The sequence below is a fragment of the Acipenser ruthenus genome, chromosome 1 (assembly GCF_902713425.1).
Source record: "Acipenser ruthenus chromosome 1, fAciRut3.2 maternal haplotype, whole genome shotgun sequence".
Lineage (NCBI taxonomy): Eukaryota > Metazoa > Chordata > Actinopteri > Acipenseriformes > Acipenseridae > Acipenser > Acipenser ruthenus.
Window position 1 is genome coordinate 43335218 of NC_081189.1, and position 14283 is coordinate 43349500.

At 40.5% G+C, this 14283-nt stretch overlaps 1 long non-coding RNA gene across 1 annotated transcript; it reads right to left on the reverse strand.

The window, feature by feature from the left end:
• Positions 1-1972: 1972 nt before the first annotated feature.
• On the reverse strand, positions 1973-3317 carry LOC131696865 (uncharacterized). The gene is made up of 3 exons (XR_009306751.1): positions 3175-3317; positions 2938-3088; positions 1973-2430 (listed from the first exon to the last, which is right to left on the reverse strand). It is a non-coding gene; the product is annotated as an uncharacterized LOC131696865 (long non-coding RNA).
• Positions 3318-14283: the final 10966 nt, after the last annotated feature.

Below are 14283 nucleotides of genomic sequence, written 5' to 3' on the forward strand. Positions count from 1 at the left end.
TATAATTCAGTACCGTAATTGTAAGAGCGACTGCTAAGAAATAAATAACAACAACAACAACAACAACAATAATAATAATAATAGCCCCGGTGGAGGAACTGTGTTCTCCCCAAGAGTGTAGGCTAGAAAAGACACACACGCACTCCTTTAAATCAATACTGCACAGGCAATCGCTCACATACGACAGACAGTAAGAAAAGGCAGCCTGCAACGCAAGCGAGCAGGCTGCTGTGGAAAGGAGAAAAAAAGACTGAATTGGAGCCGCTGCTTTCAGTACGAATGCAGGGGAACTGCAGTCGACTCGGAAAAGCTCATTCAAAACACACTCAGTTAAACACAGAAGTCTTACCTTACCATAGGTGAGAAGCAAAAGAGATCATGGCTTAAAACAGTTGACTGTTTAATCCCTCGGTGGGTGGGACAGAGGGCGTCACTCCAGGAAGGGGCCTATCGACAGCTCTGATATAAAGAGCTCAGTGAATACCTACCAATAGCCAGGCATATCCCAGAAGTATGTTGTGGTGGTTGTCTTCAAATTGAAAGGGAACTAAGAAAAAAAAAGCTGGACGAAGAGGTCGTTGATGCCATTGTTTGTGAGTTTTATCTTGTCTGTGCATTTATCATATATGATATTAAACACTCTAACAAAGAACAGTCCTTAATGAATTAGTATTTTTGCTATTGTGAAAAATAGATACATTGCACATTATGTGAAAAAAGGTTTTAAAATCCCCCTTCCCCGAAGTTGTGCCTCCCCTGACTCAGAGGTCACCAGCCACCACTGCTTTGCATTCTCATTTCCATCATCAGTGGCAAAACTTCAAAGAACTTAAGCTGGTTCTATCAAAGAGCCATGCATCTTTACTGTATACACCTTGCACTCAAAAAGATGCTTGCACCTTGTACAAGGGAGGGTTTTTAGGGTCATACATGACAATATAATTGTTTATAAAAAGTAAATGAGTGCAATGTTAATTGTATCTTAAAATTAATACATATGTAAATGTATCACTAAAACCTTTATTGATGTATATAAAGCATTCCATTACACATGAACATTCTGATACTAAACTGTGACAAATTTTACTTACAATACTGTCTCCAATTACAAAGTTTTTTTTTTTTTTTTTAAATAAAAATAATTTATTTCTTGCAGCCCCATGTCTTGTCCCACTGGTTTTGCTCTTACACCATTATAGAATTGCAGGAGAATAGTAATTGCTTTGCACATTATAAATTAAAGAAATATGTATAGGTTTTCAGACAGTGTTAACCACAGACACATAGTAGGGGTGTGCTAACTGCAGACACACGTGGTGAGCACAGGGAAGCATCAGTGGAAAGGAAATGAGACTGAGTGTGGTATATGCTGCCAGATGGTTCCTTAGAAGGAAAGGTTATTCTCATACAACATAAAAACATAAGGGTTAGAACAAAGCCAGTTTAAATTGGTAGATGTCACGCAAAACAAAAATAGTTACAATCTCATTGCTTAAGAAATGACGTGTGGGAGGAGATAGCATATATGTCTGCAATATCACTGCTTAAGAAATTACGCATCTGAGGAGTTAACAGGTGTGGAGAAGGATAATTGGGTCTCAAGGAGAATAGCACCATACAATAATATGTATAAGTACGGCAATTTTGGCATATATTCTTTGTATTGTGTATGTTTCCTGATACCCGGAGTTGCTGTGCAGAAACTGAGAATAAACTGTTTTCATTGATCTTTGTCTGTCTTTGACACGCTTAATAAAATAGCATTTTTAAGCAAGTTCCTGTGCATTGGATACTTCCATTCCTTATACAGAATCAATTTCTTACACGATAGCTCATATCTGGCTCTATTAACACGATATTCACTTCAAGCAAAACTCAATACTACTAAGCGCTATAATATGAATAAGATGTTCTTAACATTTTACTACAATATGGAAAAAAAAAAAAAAAAAAACTTGTGCTAACTCTTATACGTGACGGCAAAGAGATGAAACTCTAAGATTATGGACTTCCTTACAACTAAACACACATCTCAGTGTTAGTATCATGAGCGAGCACAATCTAACCGATTAATAACGCGCTGTCATTAACCCGTTCCGGAACACTGGGTTCCGAAGGTGCAGCTCCCTCCTCTTGGGCAAAATTGTAAAAGTGGTGGGGGTCAAGGTTGCCTCAATTGTTTAGGTCAGCCAGGGTGTCCTCAGCTTACTGCGCAGCAGCAACCCCTGTAGACTGGCCGGGCCCCTGCGGGATTGCCTGTAAGCTGCCCAGAGCTGCATTGTCCTCTGACGCTGTAGCTCTGGGTTCGCTGCATGGCGGGCCTGCAGAGTGAAAAGAAGCGGTCGGCTGACAGCACATGCTTCGGAGGACAGTGTGTGTTCGTCTTTGCCGCTCCTGATTCAGCGTGAGGGTGGTAGCGATGAGCTGAGCCTAAAATACAATTGGATATTTCAAATTGGGAGAAAAACAAAAAAGGACATTTGAAAATGAAACTATTTGGAGAAACTTAAAGGGATCGACCCCAACCCCATACAGTAATTCGAGCCCTGAACTTTGCCTTTTTTGCTGAAGGAAAAACATGTTTTTTTTGTTTTTTTAATCAATGTGTTGTTTTTCATCAATTAAACTAATAGCAGTGATAATGTATAATACTTATAATGTAAACTATCTTATATAGCTATCACACTTATGCAACAGATAGCATTAATCTTAAATATGAGTACTTCTTTGTCTCTTTTTTCTTAAACTTACGCAGGATAAAATATGCTAATTCTATAACATATTTAACACAGAAATACAATAAGGGGACCGCAAAATTAAATAGTGATGTATCCTCTAAGGCAGTTTAAGATATTTTTAAAGAAAGGTAAAAGTAAATGAGGATGTGATTTTTTGTTTGATTGTTTTAAGCTATTAGAATCATATACAATACTCAACTGTTAATGTCTGGTTTTTGTGCTGCACATAGCACCGAGACAGCCCTTGTCAGAGTGTGAAGGATCTGCTGATAAGCTCGGACTTGGGCTTTCCTTCAGTTTTAATTCTTCTTGATCTAAGTGCTGCCTTTCATACTGTAGACCATTCCATCCTAAAAAAAAGTTGCAATTGCAAATAATGTGGTTGCTATTTGTTAAAATGGGGAACAAAGGAGGCGATTGTGATGTCACAACTTACGCTCCTGATTGGGCAGGTTTTCAGGAAGAAGTGGACGGGTTTTTGTAAAAACAGTTGGCAACCCTGCTGCTAAGATGTTGCCCACCGCACCCCCGTCCCCAGCACACACAAAATAAAAGCTGTTTGCCTGTGGTGTATACTCTTCAGCCTATGAAATACAATAGAAATCAGAAAAACACCAGTAAATTACCTTCAAAGCAACTACACAAATAGTTAGAATTAGTTTATTTAAAACATCTAAACAGCGTGTTTTACGACAGTTAATACTGGTACATAAATAGTGATGTAGACTCTTCAGCCTATGAAATACAATAGAAATCAGAAAAACACCAGTAAATTACCTTCAAAGCAACTACACAAATAGTTAGAATTAGTTTATTTAAAACATCTAAACAGTGTGTTTTACAACAGTTAATACTGGTACATAAATAGTGATGTATTCCGGTGACCACCACATAGGTCAACCACAACATTTCCTTCTTCACATGCTTGAATCAAGTCGACATTCTCACGTTGCAGGAACAAATGAAGAGACTTTGCGAGTTGCAGGATTGACTCTGCACATACCAGACTGACAAAGAAGTTACACTTAGAAATGGAATACAGAAATTTTTCTGCATCATAGTCATACTCAGCAATTTTCTCCAAAGTACGGATAATCACAATATATTTTGCACAACAAAGTCACACGTGAAAAAATAAATTGAAACTACTAGAAATGAAGCTTAACCTAACAACCTTTAAATTAGTTAACAGAAGTCAGGCAGCATACAGTTTACTAGCACTTACCGTATCGGAAAAGAGCGCAAAACCATAGACATCTGTACTATTGATTGACCCACCAAATAAGTATCAATTGGTAAGAAATAATTTAAAAAAGACCAAAAAGGTATTTTAGACAGTTTATTTTAGTTTGAAATTTCTCAGTCTACTCCATAGTTTTTGCAAACTGGACGAGCCCAGGTAACTCCAGATTTATCTTCCATGCTGTTGACATTCTTCTCTCTGTCTCTATGTTGTCACATGTTCCTCTCACTCATAAAGAGGCAGGGCTTGTACACATCAGAAGATGGGCTGCAGTTATTGAAAATGAAACTGATTGTGTAATTTATTTGACCATAAAGACTCTGACTCTGACAGTCAAGTGGAGACTTTTGGGCCAGGACTCGAGTCAAGTCTTTTGAGTAGAGACTCGAGTCAAGTCTTTTCTTGCAGGGATTCATTTGATGACAATGAGTTGAGTCACCGAAAATTGCGACTCGAGTCATTACAACTCTGAATGCTAAGTCTGAATATTTAACTTATATTTCAAATTAGAAAACAATTCAGTACTGTCAGCCAATCAGCTTCCAGTTCTAGCAGGCTATAATTGAGCAATAGAGCCCATCGATGCGGGCTCCACCTTGTGGTAGATGACCGCAACTGGCCTTATGAGTCCACGAGCCGTAGGCTCTATCGCTATTAGAAAACAATTTATTTCTTTATTTTCTCTTTTTAAAAAAACTTTAAAAACTATATTTACCTTGAACTTCAGATATTTTGCTGGGTAACCTTCCTCTGAGAAAAAAAGTCCCTAACATAATTAGAATATAAAAACGACATACACGTAGAGAAAATGTTATTATTATTATTAAAATTATTATTTGGCTAACATATTTATTTATTCGGGTCTTACTCTTTCTTCTAATAATTTATCTGGACATGTACAATTGTTGAATAGTCTGTGTAGTACTGAGTCAGACTCAAAACTTGTTGTTGGAAGTGGGGCATCATTCAAGCTGGCTGGGAGTGGACTGGCTGGTATGGAAAGAACTGAAACAGGGTTGGCAGTGTGACTGGCTGGTTTTAAGGGAAGGTGATGTTTGGATCCAGCTGATGACAGAATTGTGGACCAATCGTGTCTTTCCTGATTTGCTGTCCAGTAGCTGAAAATTGAGCCTTCATTACGGTGTCCTGTCACAGACATGGTTTCCCTTGTCTCTAGACCAGCGTCAGAAAGTATGTTTAAGTAGCTTTTTATGTTTTTATGTTCCGATTAGTTGTAGATTAAAATGTTAAGGGAAAAAGCCAACATTCCAGCGGCCAGCTGTGCAAAATAGAAGCCCGCTAGATCTGGAAGCTGATTGGCTGTTCGCACTCAAATCGTTTTCTAATAGACGGTATATGCCAGCTGGAACGTCTCAGCACCAACTATGAATCAAATTTGAAATCAATCCACGCAAGTGCTGGATTTTTCTTTTAGACTTGATGTATTTATAAGCGTAGTTCACATTTATTGGAAATTAAATACTAAATGAAGACACAATTGTCCAAAGAATTTTATTATCCACCAAAATGGTGCTCTGTTGTAATCCCACCACTTAGTTTCTTCCAAGGTAATTCTGCACTTTCCATGGCTTCTTGAAGTTAAAAAAGTCCTTTCCTTTCATTGAGACTCCATAGTTTCTTTAATTTCGAGTAAACTCAAAATACGTTGTATTGTATAATCTTCCATAACTGCAACCGTTGCACTGCAAATCAGACATGTTGCCTTGTCGTCAATTATTCAGTGAAAAAATAATCTGGCTAACGATTTTGGAATCTTCTGCTTTCCACCTCCACCTTTCGCTTCCGTGACATCTCCGACTACTTTTTTGCTACTGATTTAAAATTTGACACAAAGTAAAATTAATTGTTTAAAGTAAGCCTTCACTTCGCTACCCTATCAAAATTATGTGTGCTGTGTGCGTCAGGAAACTGATCCTGTGTGCTATTTGATTGGCTATTTTACTACCTCTGTGAGCTGTGATTGGCTTAATGGGAATGTCACTCATACAATGCAGACTGCACACGCTGAATAGGAGTGTTATATTAAAGAGGCGGGTTGTTTTGACGAAGAATTCCAAAACGATACAGTACAATACAATTTTAGAAACTAATGGGAGGGATTTATGCATTAAAGGAGAAAGGAAAACGTTTTTTTTTTAAACATCAGACATGGTAAAAGTAAAAGGTAAGCAGTGCACTTTCACTTTAAGTTGCCTCTGCCCGTCCTGTGCTGAGTGCTGTGTCTGTTGATCGCTCATTTTAGGTCAGTGTAAGCCACCTCCACCTTCACAATAAGCTACTGACCAAAAGATATGCCACGGCTGCTGGGGCTTTTGATATCACGGTGGTCACGGGTAAGTCTCTGACATTATCGCGCACATTCAATTACACTCACAATACATGAGAGTGTATGGTATAGTTTGTAAATTAGCCAAATACTGTGCATGTAAATGAATGTGTTCCGTTAGTAAATGGGGCAGTAAATTTAGATTTATCTTGCACGTTAGGCTCACTTTGTGTGCGCTAACTCCAAATTTAGTGCCCTTTTGTAAGTGAGGCCCTTTGACTTCTTTACCTGTAGGTACATACAATATACATAAACTAGTTACCATGGGTATATATTTTCATGGCTACTTTTTTTAAAATTATTTTTTTATTGGAATATGATTGCATTAAAAATAACTAAGTTTACAAATTATTTTTTAACTGTTGTAATATATTAAAGTATTTAATTATGTATGTCAACTTTGTTACACCTTGGATATGTAATGTTTAACTAGAAATGAAACGTGAGGTTTCTTTTTAAAATAGGCTATGTGCATTACTGTACTGTTCTTGCCATGCTATAGGTATAAGGGAAGCAAAAACACGGCGGGTTTCAGTCTCAAACAAAAACAAATTAAACATACAAGACACTCCTTTATCCACAATTCCTCCATGCACAAAACTGCGCTGTTGCCTGTGCGAGTGTCTGTGAATTGGCAGATGGTTTGCTGTGCTGTGCAGTGCTGTGTAGTGGAATGGTGATGCAGGAATGGTGATGCTGGACACCCAGGCACCGCACACACAGTATGCCCATCATTGTGGGGCATGGTCGCCCTGCAGGACGTGCAAGCGTGGAACCACGGTATGCTCGTCATTGTAATACCAGCTGGTATTTTGGCCTTATGCAGCGCACAACGGTGAACCACCGCGTGCACCAGGCTATGCGTGCACCGAGGCAATAAGTACCGCGTGTACCAACCAACACCGTGCACCAGGAGTACGGGGCGCCATGCGCATCGTGTGCACCAAGCACTGTGGGCGCAATGCGCCCTGAGTTTACAGAGTGCACTATGTGCACCGAGTGTACCAAGCACCACGGGTGCTATACGCATCGAGATACCAGGCACCGCGTGCACCGAACACCAGTGTATTGAGTACCATGCACACCGAGTACAGAGTGAACCAAGTACCGTGTGTATCGATCACTGTGTGCACCAAGCGTTGCGTGCACCAAGCACCGCTGGCGCTATTGCTCCGCGTGCACTGAGCACCGTGTGCACCGAGGCACCGAAGTACCAAGGGCTGCATGTGCACCGAGATACCAAGCACCGGAGGCAGCTGATGCAGTGGTGCCTACCGAACCGCGTGCAGTCACACACTTGGTCAGTGCGCAGCATGTACCAGGGAGACACACAGGCTAAAGCCCGTCGGGCAATTGAAAAACAACAGGGGGGAGAACACTAGGATGGGTGGGCCGAAGCAGCCGGCAAAGTCTACTCTACAGCGGGGCAGGTTAGAACACAGCCGCGGTGGAGGAAAACACGGCTGACGACTTTTTTTTTTAACTGCAGTGCAGCTAATTCACAGCACAACACAGGCAAAGCAGTGTTGCGTCACAGGGTTGACACACAGGTGGACACGCAACAACAGTACACAATAATATACAGTGCTGTGAAAAAGAATTTGCCCCCTGTCTGATTTTCTGCATTTTTGCATATTTTTGACACTGAATTTTATCAGACTTTCAACCAAAACCTAATATTAGATAAAAGGGACCCTGAGTGAACAAATAACACCAAAATGTGATACATACTTCATTTATTTATTAAAGAAAGTTATGCAACACCCAATGCCCCCGTGTGAAAAAGTAATCGCACCTTTAGACTCAATAACTGGTTATGCCACCTTTAGCAGCAATAACTGCAACCAAACATTTCCTGTAGTTATTGATTAGTCTCTCACAACACCGTGAAGGAATTTTGGCCCACTCCTCCATGCAGAACTGCTTCAACTCAGTGACATTTGTGGGTTTTCGAGCATGAACTGCTCGTTTCAGGTCCTGCCACGACATCTCAATGGGGTTTAGGTCTGGAATTTTACTAGGCCATTCCAAAACTTTGAATTTCTTGTTCTTCAACCATTCTGATGTAGACTTGCTTGTGTGTTTCGGATCATTGTCTAGCTGCATGACCCAGCTGCGCTTCAGCTTCAGCTCACGGACGGATGGCCTGGAATTCTCCTGTAGAATTCTCTGATACAGAACAGAATTCACGGTTCCTTCAACGATGGCAAGGCGTCCAGGTCCTGATACAGCAAAGCATCCCCAAACCATGACACTACAACCACCATGCTTGACCATTGGTATGAGGTTCTTACTGTGGAAAGCAATATTTGGTTTTCGCCAGACATAATGGGGCCCATGTTGGCTAAAAAGTTCCACTTTTGACTCATCTGTCCATAGAACATTGTTCCAGAACTCTTGAGGATCATCCAGGTGCTTTTTGGCAAACTTGGGACTAGCATTCATGTTCTTCTTAGTGGGCAATGGTTTCCGCGTTGCTACTCTGCCATGAACCCCATTTTTGCCCAGTGTCTTTCTGATGGTGGAGTCATGAACACTGACCTTAGCCGAGGCGAGAGAGGTCTGCAGATCCCTGGATGTTGTTCTAGGGTTCTTTGTGACTTCCAGGACAATTTTACGCCTTGCTCTTGGAGAGATTTTAGCAGGACGGCCACTCCTGGGAAGATTCACTACTGTCCCAAACTTTCTCCATTTGGACACTATGGCGCTGACTGTGGTTCGGTGGAGCCCCAGAGCCTTAGATATGGCTTTGTAACCCTTTCCAGACTGATAGGCATCAACACCTTTTTTCCGGAGGTCTTCAGGAATTTCTTTTGTTCGTGGCATGATGTGCCTCTAGAACCTGTGTCCTGACAACTTCACTCTAATGGTAAGGGCCAAAGTTAGTCAGATTTATATTGGGCAGGGCTTGCCCAAATCAGGTCTGGTTGTTAACCAAAGTACTCAAACAGCTGACCCTAATTATCCCTTTAATTGGGTTGAGTTAACTAGGGGGGGCAATAACTTTTTCACAGCTGAAGATTGCATGTTTGATTACCTTGCACACCAAACAAATGAAAGAAGCGCCAAACTTTGGTGTCATTTTTTCTCTTAGACTCCCTCTACATACTGCTACAACCCACTAAAAAATCTGACCAAATATAATGTGAAAAATGTGGAAAAATGAATAGAATAAGACAGAGGGCAAATACTTTTTCACAGTAAAGCATAGCCTTTCCCCGTACTCTGATCTCTCTATCTCCATTCTTCTGAAATCTACCATGCTCTCTCCCTTCTTCTCAACCAAGAATCTCAGAGTAACCCTGGACCCCTGCCTCTCCGACTCCCAGCACATCTCCACTCTAGCACGTACCTGTCGTTTCTTCCTGAGCAACATACGAAGAATCCGACCCTTCCTCACCAACTACTCCACGCAACTCCTCGTCCAGGCCCTGGTACTCTCCCACCTTGACTACTGCAACTCCCTCCTGGCTGGCCTCCCTGCGTCCGCCACCCGTCCGCTCCAGTTCATCCAGGACTCCGCTGCTCGCCTGGTGTTCTCTCTGCCTCACTTCTCCCACACTTCTCCACTGCTCCGCTCACTCCACTGGCTCCCGATCACCGCTCGCATCCAGTTCAAGATACCTACTGATGCACTGACCAGACTGCACCCAGCTACCTCCAGACCCTCATCTCTCGCTACACCCCTACTGGACCTCTCCGCACCGCCTGCACTAGAAGACTGGCTGTACCTCCTCTACGCTCCCCTGCCTCCACAGCCTGCTCCTTCTCCACCCTCGCCCCGCAGTGGTGGAACAACCTTCCTATGGATGTCAAGACTGCCCTTCTGGCGCCTCTTAAAGACACACCTCTTCAGACAACACCTGTAAAACTCAACTCTTCCCTTCTGGACAACATAGCACGCTGCCATTAATGCACTTTAACTTGCAGTAATCTGCTCCCTATTTTACTGTATTTAATTCTGCACTTGTATCTAACCCTGATGTAACTATCAACACTGTTATCTACTCTTGGACTGCCCCAATATCAAATTGTGCTGTGTTTTGTATTTCCTCTTATTAGGACTGAAGTCATTGTATTTTGTATCATGCTCTTAATTGTACTATAATTCAGTACCGTAATTGTAAGAGCGACTGCTAAGAAATAAATAACAACAACAACAACAACAACAACAATAATAATAATAGCCCCGGTGGAGGAACTGTGTTCTCCCCAAGAGTGTAGGCTAGAAAAGACACACACGCACTCCTTTAAATCAATACTGCACAGGCAATCGCTCACATACGACAGACAGTAAGAAAAGGCAGCCTGCAACGCAAGCGAGCAGGCTGCTGTGGAAAGGAGAAAAAAAGACTGAATTGGAGCCGCTGCTTTCAGTACGAATGCAGGGGAACTGCAGTCGACTCGGAAAAGCTCATTCAAAACACACTCAGTTAAACACAGAAGTCTTACCTTACCATAGGTGAGAGGCAAAAGAGATCATGGCTTAAAACAGTTGACTGTTTAATCCCTCGGTGGGTGGGACAGAGGGCGTCACTCCAGGAAGGGGCCTATCGACAGCTCTGATATAAAGAGCTCAGTGAATACCTACCAATAGCCAGGCATATCCCAGAAGTATGTTGTGGTGGTTGTCTTCAAATTGAAAGGGAACTAAGAAAAAAAAAGCTGGACGAAGAGGTCGTTGATGCCATTGTTTGTGAGTTTTATCTTGTCTGTGCATTTATCATATATGATATTAAACACTCTAACAAAGAACAGTCCTTAATGAATTAGTATTTTTGCTATTGTGAAAAATAGATACATTGCACATTATGTGAAAAAAGGTTTTAAAATCCCCCTTCCCCGAAGTTGTGCCTCCCCTGACTCAGAGGTCACCAGCCACCACTGCTTTGCATTCTCATTTCCATCATCAGTGGCAAAACTTCAAAGAACTTAAGCTGGTTCTATCAAAGAGCCATGCATCTTTACTGTATACACCTTGCACTCAAAAAGATGCTTGCACCTTGTACAAGGGAGGGTTTTTAGGGTCATACATGACAATATAATTGTTTATAAAAAGTAAATGAGTGCAATGTTAATTGTATCTTAAAATTAATACATATGTAAATGTATCACTAAAACCTTTATTGATGTATATAAAGCATTCCATTACACATGAACATTCTGATACTAAACTGTGACAAATTTTACTTACAATACTGTCTCCAATTACAAAGTTGTTTTTTTTTTTTTTTTTTTTTAAATAAAAATAATTTATTTCTTGCAGCCCCATGTCTTGTCCCACTGGTTTTGCTCTTACATCATTATAGAATTGCAGGAGAATAGTAATTGCTTTGCACATTATAAATTAAAGAAATGTGTATAGGTTTTCAGACAGTGTTAACCACAGACACATAGTAGGGGTGTGCTAACTGCAGACACACGTGGTGAGCACAGAGAAGCATCAGTGGAAAGGAAATGAGAGTGTGGTATATGCTGCCAGATGGTCCCTTAGAAGGAAAGGTTATTCTCATACAACATAAAAACATAAGGGTTAGAACAAAACCAGTTTAAATTGGTAGATGTCACGCAAAACAAAAATAGTTACAATCTCATTGCTTAAGGAATGACGTGTGGGAGGAGATAGCATATATGTCTGCAATATCACTGCTTAAGAAATTACGCATCTGAGGAGTTAACAGGTGTGGAGAAGGATAATTGGGTCTCAAGGAGAATAGCCCCATACAATAATATGTATAAGTACGGCAATTTTGGCATATATTCTTTGTATTGTGTATGTTTCCTGATACCCGGAGTTGCTGTGCAGAAACTGAGAATAAACTGTTTTCATTGATCTTTGTCTGTTTTTGACACGCTTAATAAAATAGTATTTTTAAGCAAGTTCCTGTGCATTGGATACTTCCATTCCTTATACAGAATCAATTTCTTACACGATAGCTCATATCTGGCTCTATTAACACGATATTCACTTCAAGCAAAACTCAATACTACTAAGCGCTATAATATGAATAAGATGTTCTAAAACATTTTACTACAGTATGGGGGAAAAAAAAAAAAAAAAAAAAAAAAAAACAACTAGTGCTAACTCTTATACGTGACGGCATAGAGATGAAACTCTAAGATTGTGGACTTCCTTACAACTAAACACACATCTCAGTGTTAGTATCATGAGCGACCACAATCTAACCGATTAATAACGCGCTGTCATTAACCCGTTCCGGAACACTGGGTTCCGAAGGTGCAAAGACGACGAAAATTATACACCCAATACAACTAAGTGGGAACAACATAACACTATAGAAAAAACACACCGCACCGACCTTTAGCTGCCCATTCCGTGCAATATAAACAGCTGTATAGACAAAATCGCCCGGAACACGGGTTTCCGAAGCTGCACAGAGTATGAAAATGATACACACAATACAACTAAGTCAGAACAACATAACACTATTGAAAAAAAAACAACCAAACCCACCTTTAATTGCCCATTCCACATTATAAAGCGTTTAATTATTAATAAAACCACCCCGAACACTGTGTTCCGAAGCTGCACAGAATATGAAAATAATACACACAATACAACTAAGTGGCGGTATGACACAGGCCCGGTTTTTGGGATGGAACCGCATAACAGTCTCGCGTTTTGATTGGTCCATGTCTGTCACATGAATATATCGTCACACGAGTGGAAAAGCTTGCAGGCATTTTTAACATTGTAATTATAGAAAGAGAGTGATCTCCTTTCCACAACCTTATCATTAAAATATAACGTGGTATTACGCTGTACTGATATAAGAAACTATGGGTATTTACTTTATATGAATTATCATGTTATGCACGAATGTAAGAATTGGCTTTCTGTGGTGGTGTACTTTTTTCTTTCAAGTAGCATATATCTATAATCGTTGTTGCGATATATTTTCATATAAAATGTATACACTATTGTAGTTTTGTTACAGGATACATTAGTTTATCTCTAATGTAATCACAGTTTTACATATAGACTGCCCCTGTTTTCATTTACGTCCCAAATTCTGGGCCGCTTTGCTTTTCAGATAATGTCCCAAATTCTGGGTCGCTTTGGTTTTTAGATAACGTCCCAAATTCTGGGCCGCCTTGGTTTTTAGATAACATCCCAAATTCTGGGCCGCTTTGCATTTTCGAATTCTGCCCAGTTTTGGGGACTCAGCTGACAGCGAGTTTCTAAGTCATCCATGCACAGTTTACCATAAACTGGATCGTGAATTCATTTGAGAGTAACCCTTAGTACATGAATCAAAGTTAATGTATTTGTTACTCTCCCAGAAAACATTTAGGAACATGGTATACCAAAAAAAAAAAAAAAAAAAAAGTACATCTCATTTGCTTATGTAATGTCCATCAATATATAGTGAGGCGTAAGGGTTTATCAAAACTTCTGGGTTTAAGAGACCAGTGCCCTTCAACAACTTCAAATAAATCATATTGTATTGTATTAGTCAACATTTCCCTTATCTATTCCTGATAGTTTATACTGTAGGTCAGAGGTTTTCAACCTTTTTTTGAAACTGTACCCCTTCTATCTGGAGGTTTCAGCTTGAGTACCCCTTTACAGTTTTCACTCAACTGAACGGTACCTCAGTTACAATAAAATTGAGAATTTAGGAGGCTGTGTGGTCCAGTGGTTAAAGAAAAGGGCTTGTAACCAGGAGGTCCGCGGTTCAAATCCCACCTCAGCCACTGACTCATTGTGTGACCCTGAGCAAGTCACTTAACCTCCTTGTACTCCGTCTTTTGGGTGAGATGTAATTGTAAGTGACTCTGCAGCTGTTGCACTGTTCACACACCCTAGTCTCTTCTCCTGTTAGAAAATATATCCTTTTAATACTAATGAATAATCTGATGAACCCCCCCCCCCCCCCCTTGTTTATTTAATACGTTTGGGTGACAAACTGCTGGTTTAGGACAGAACAACA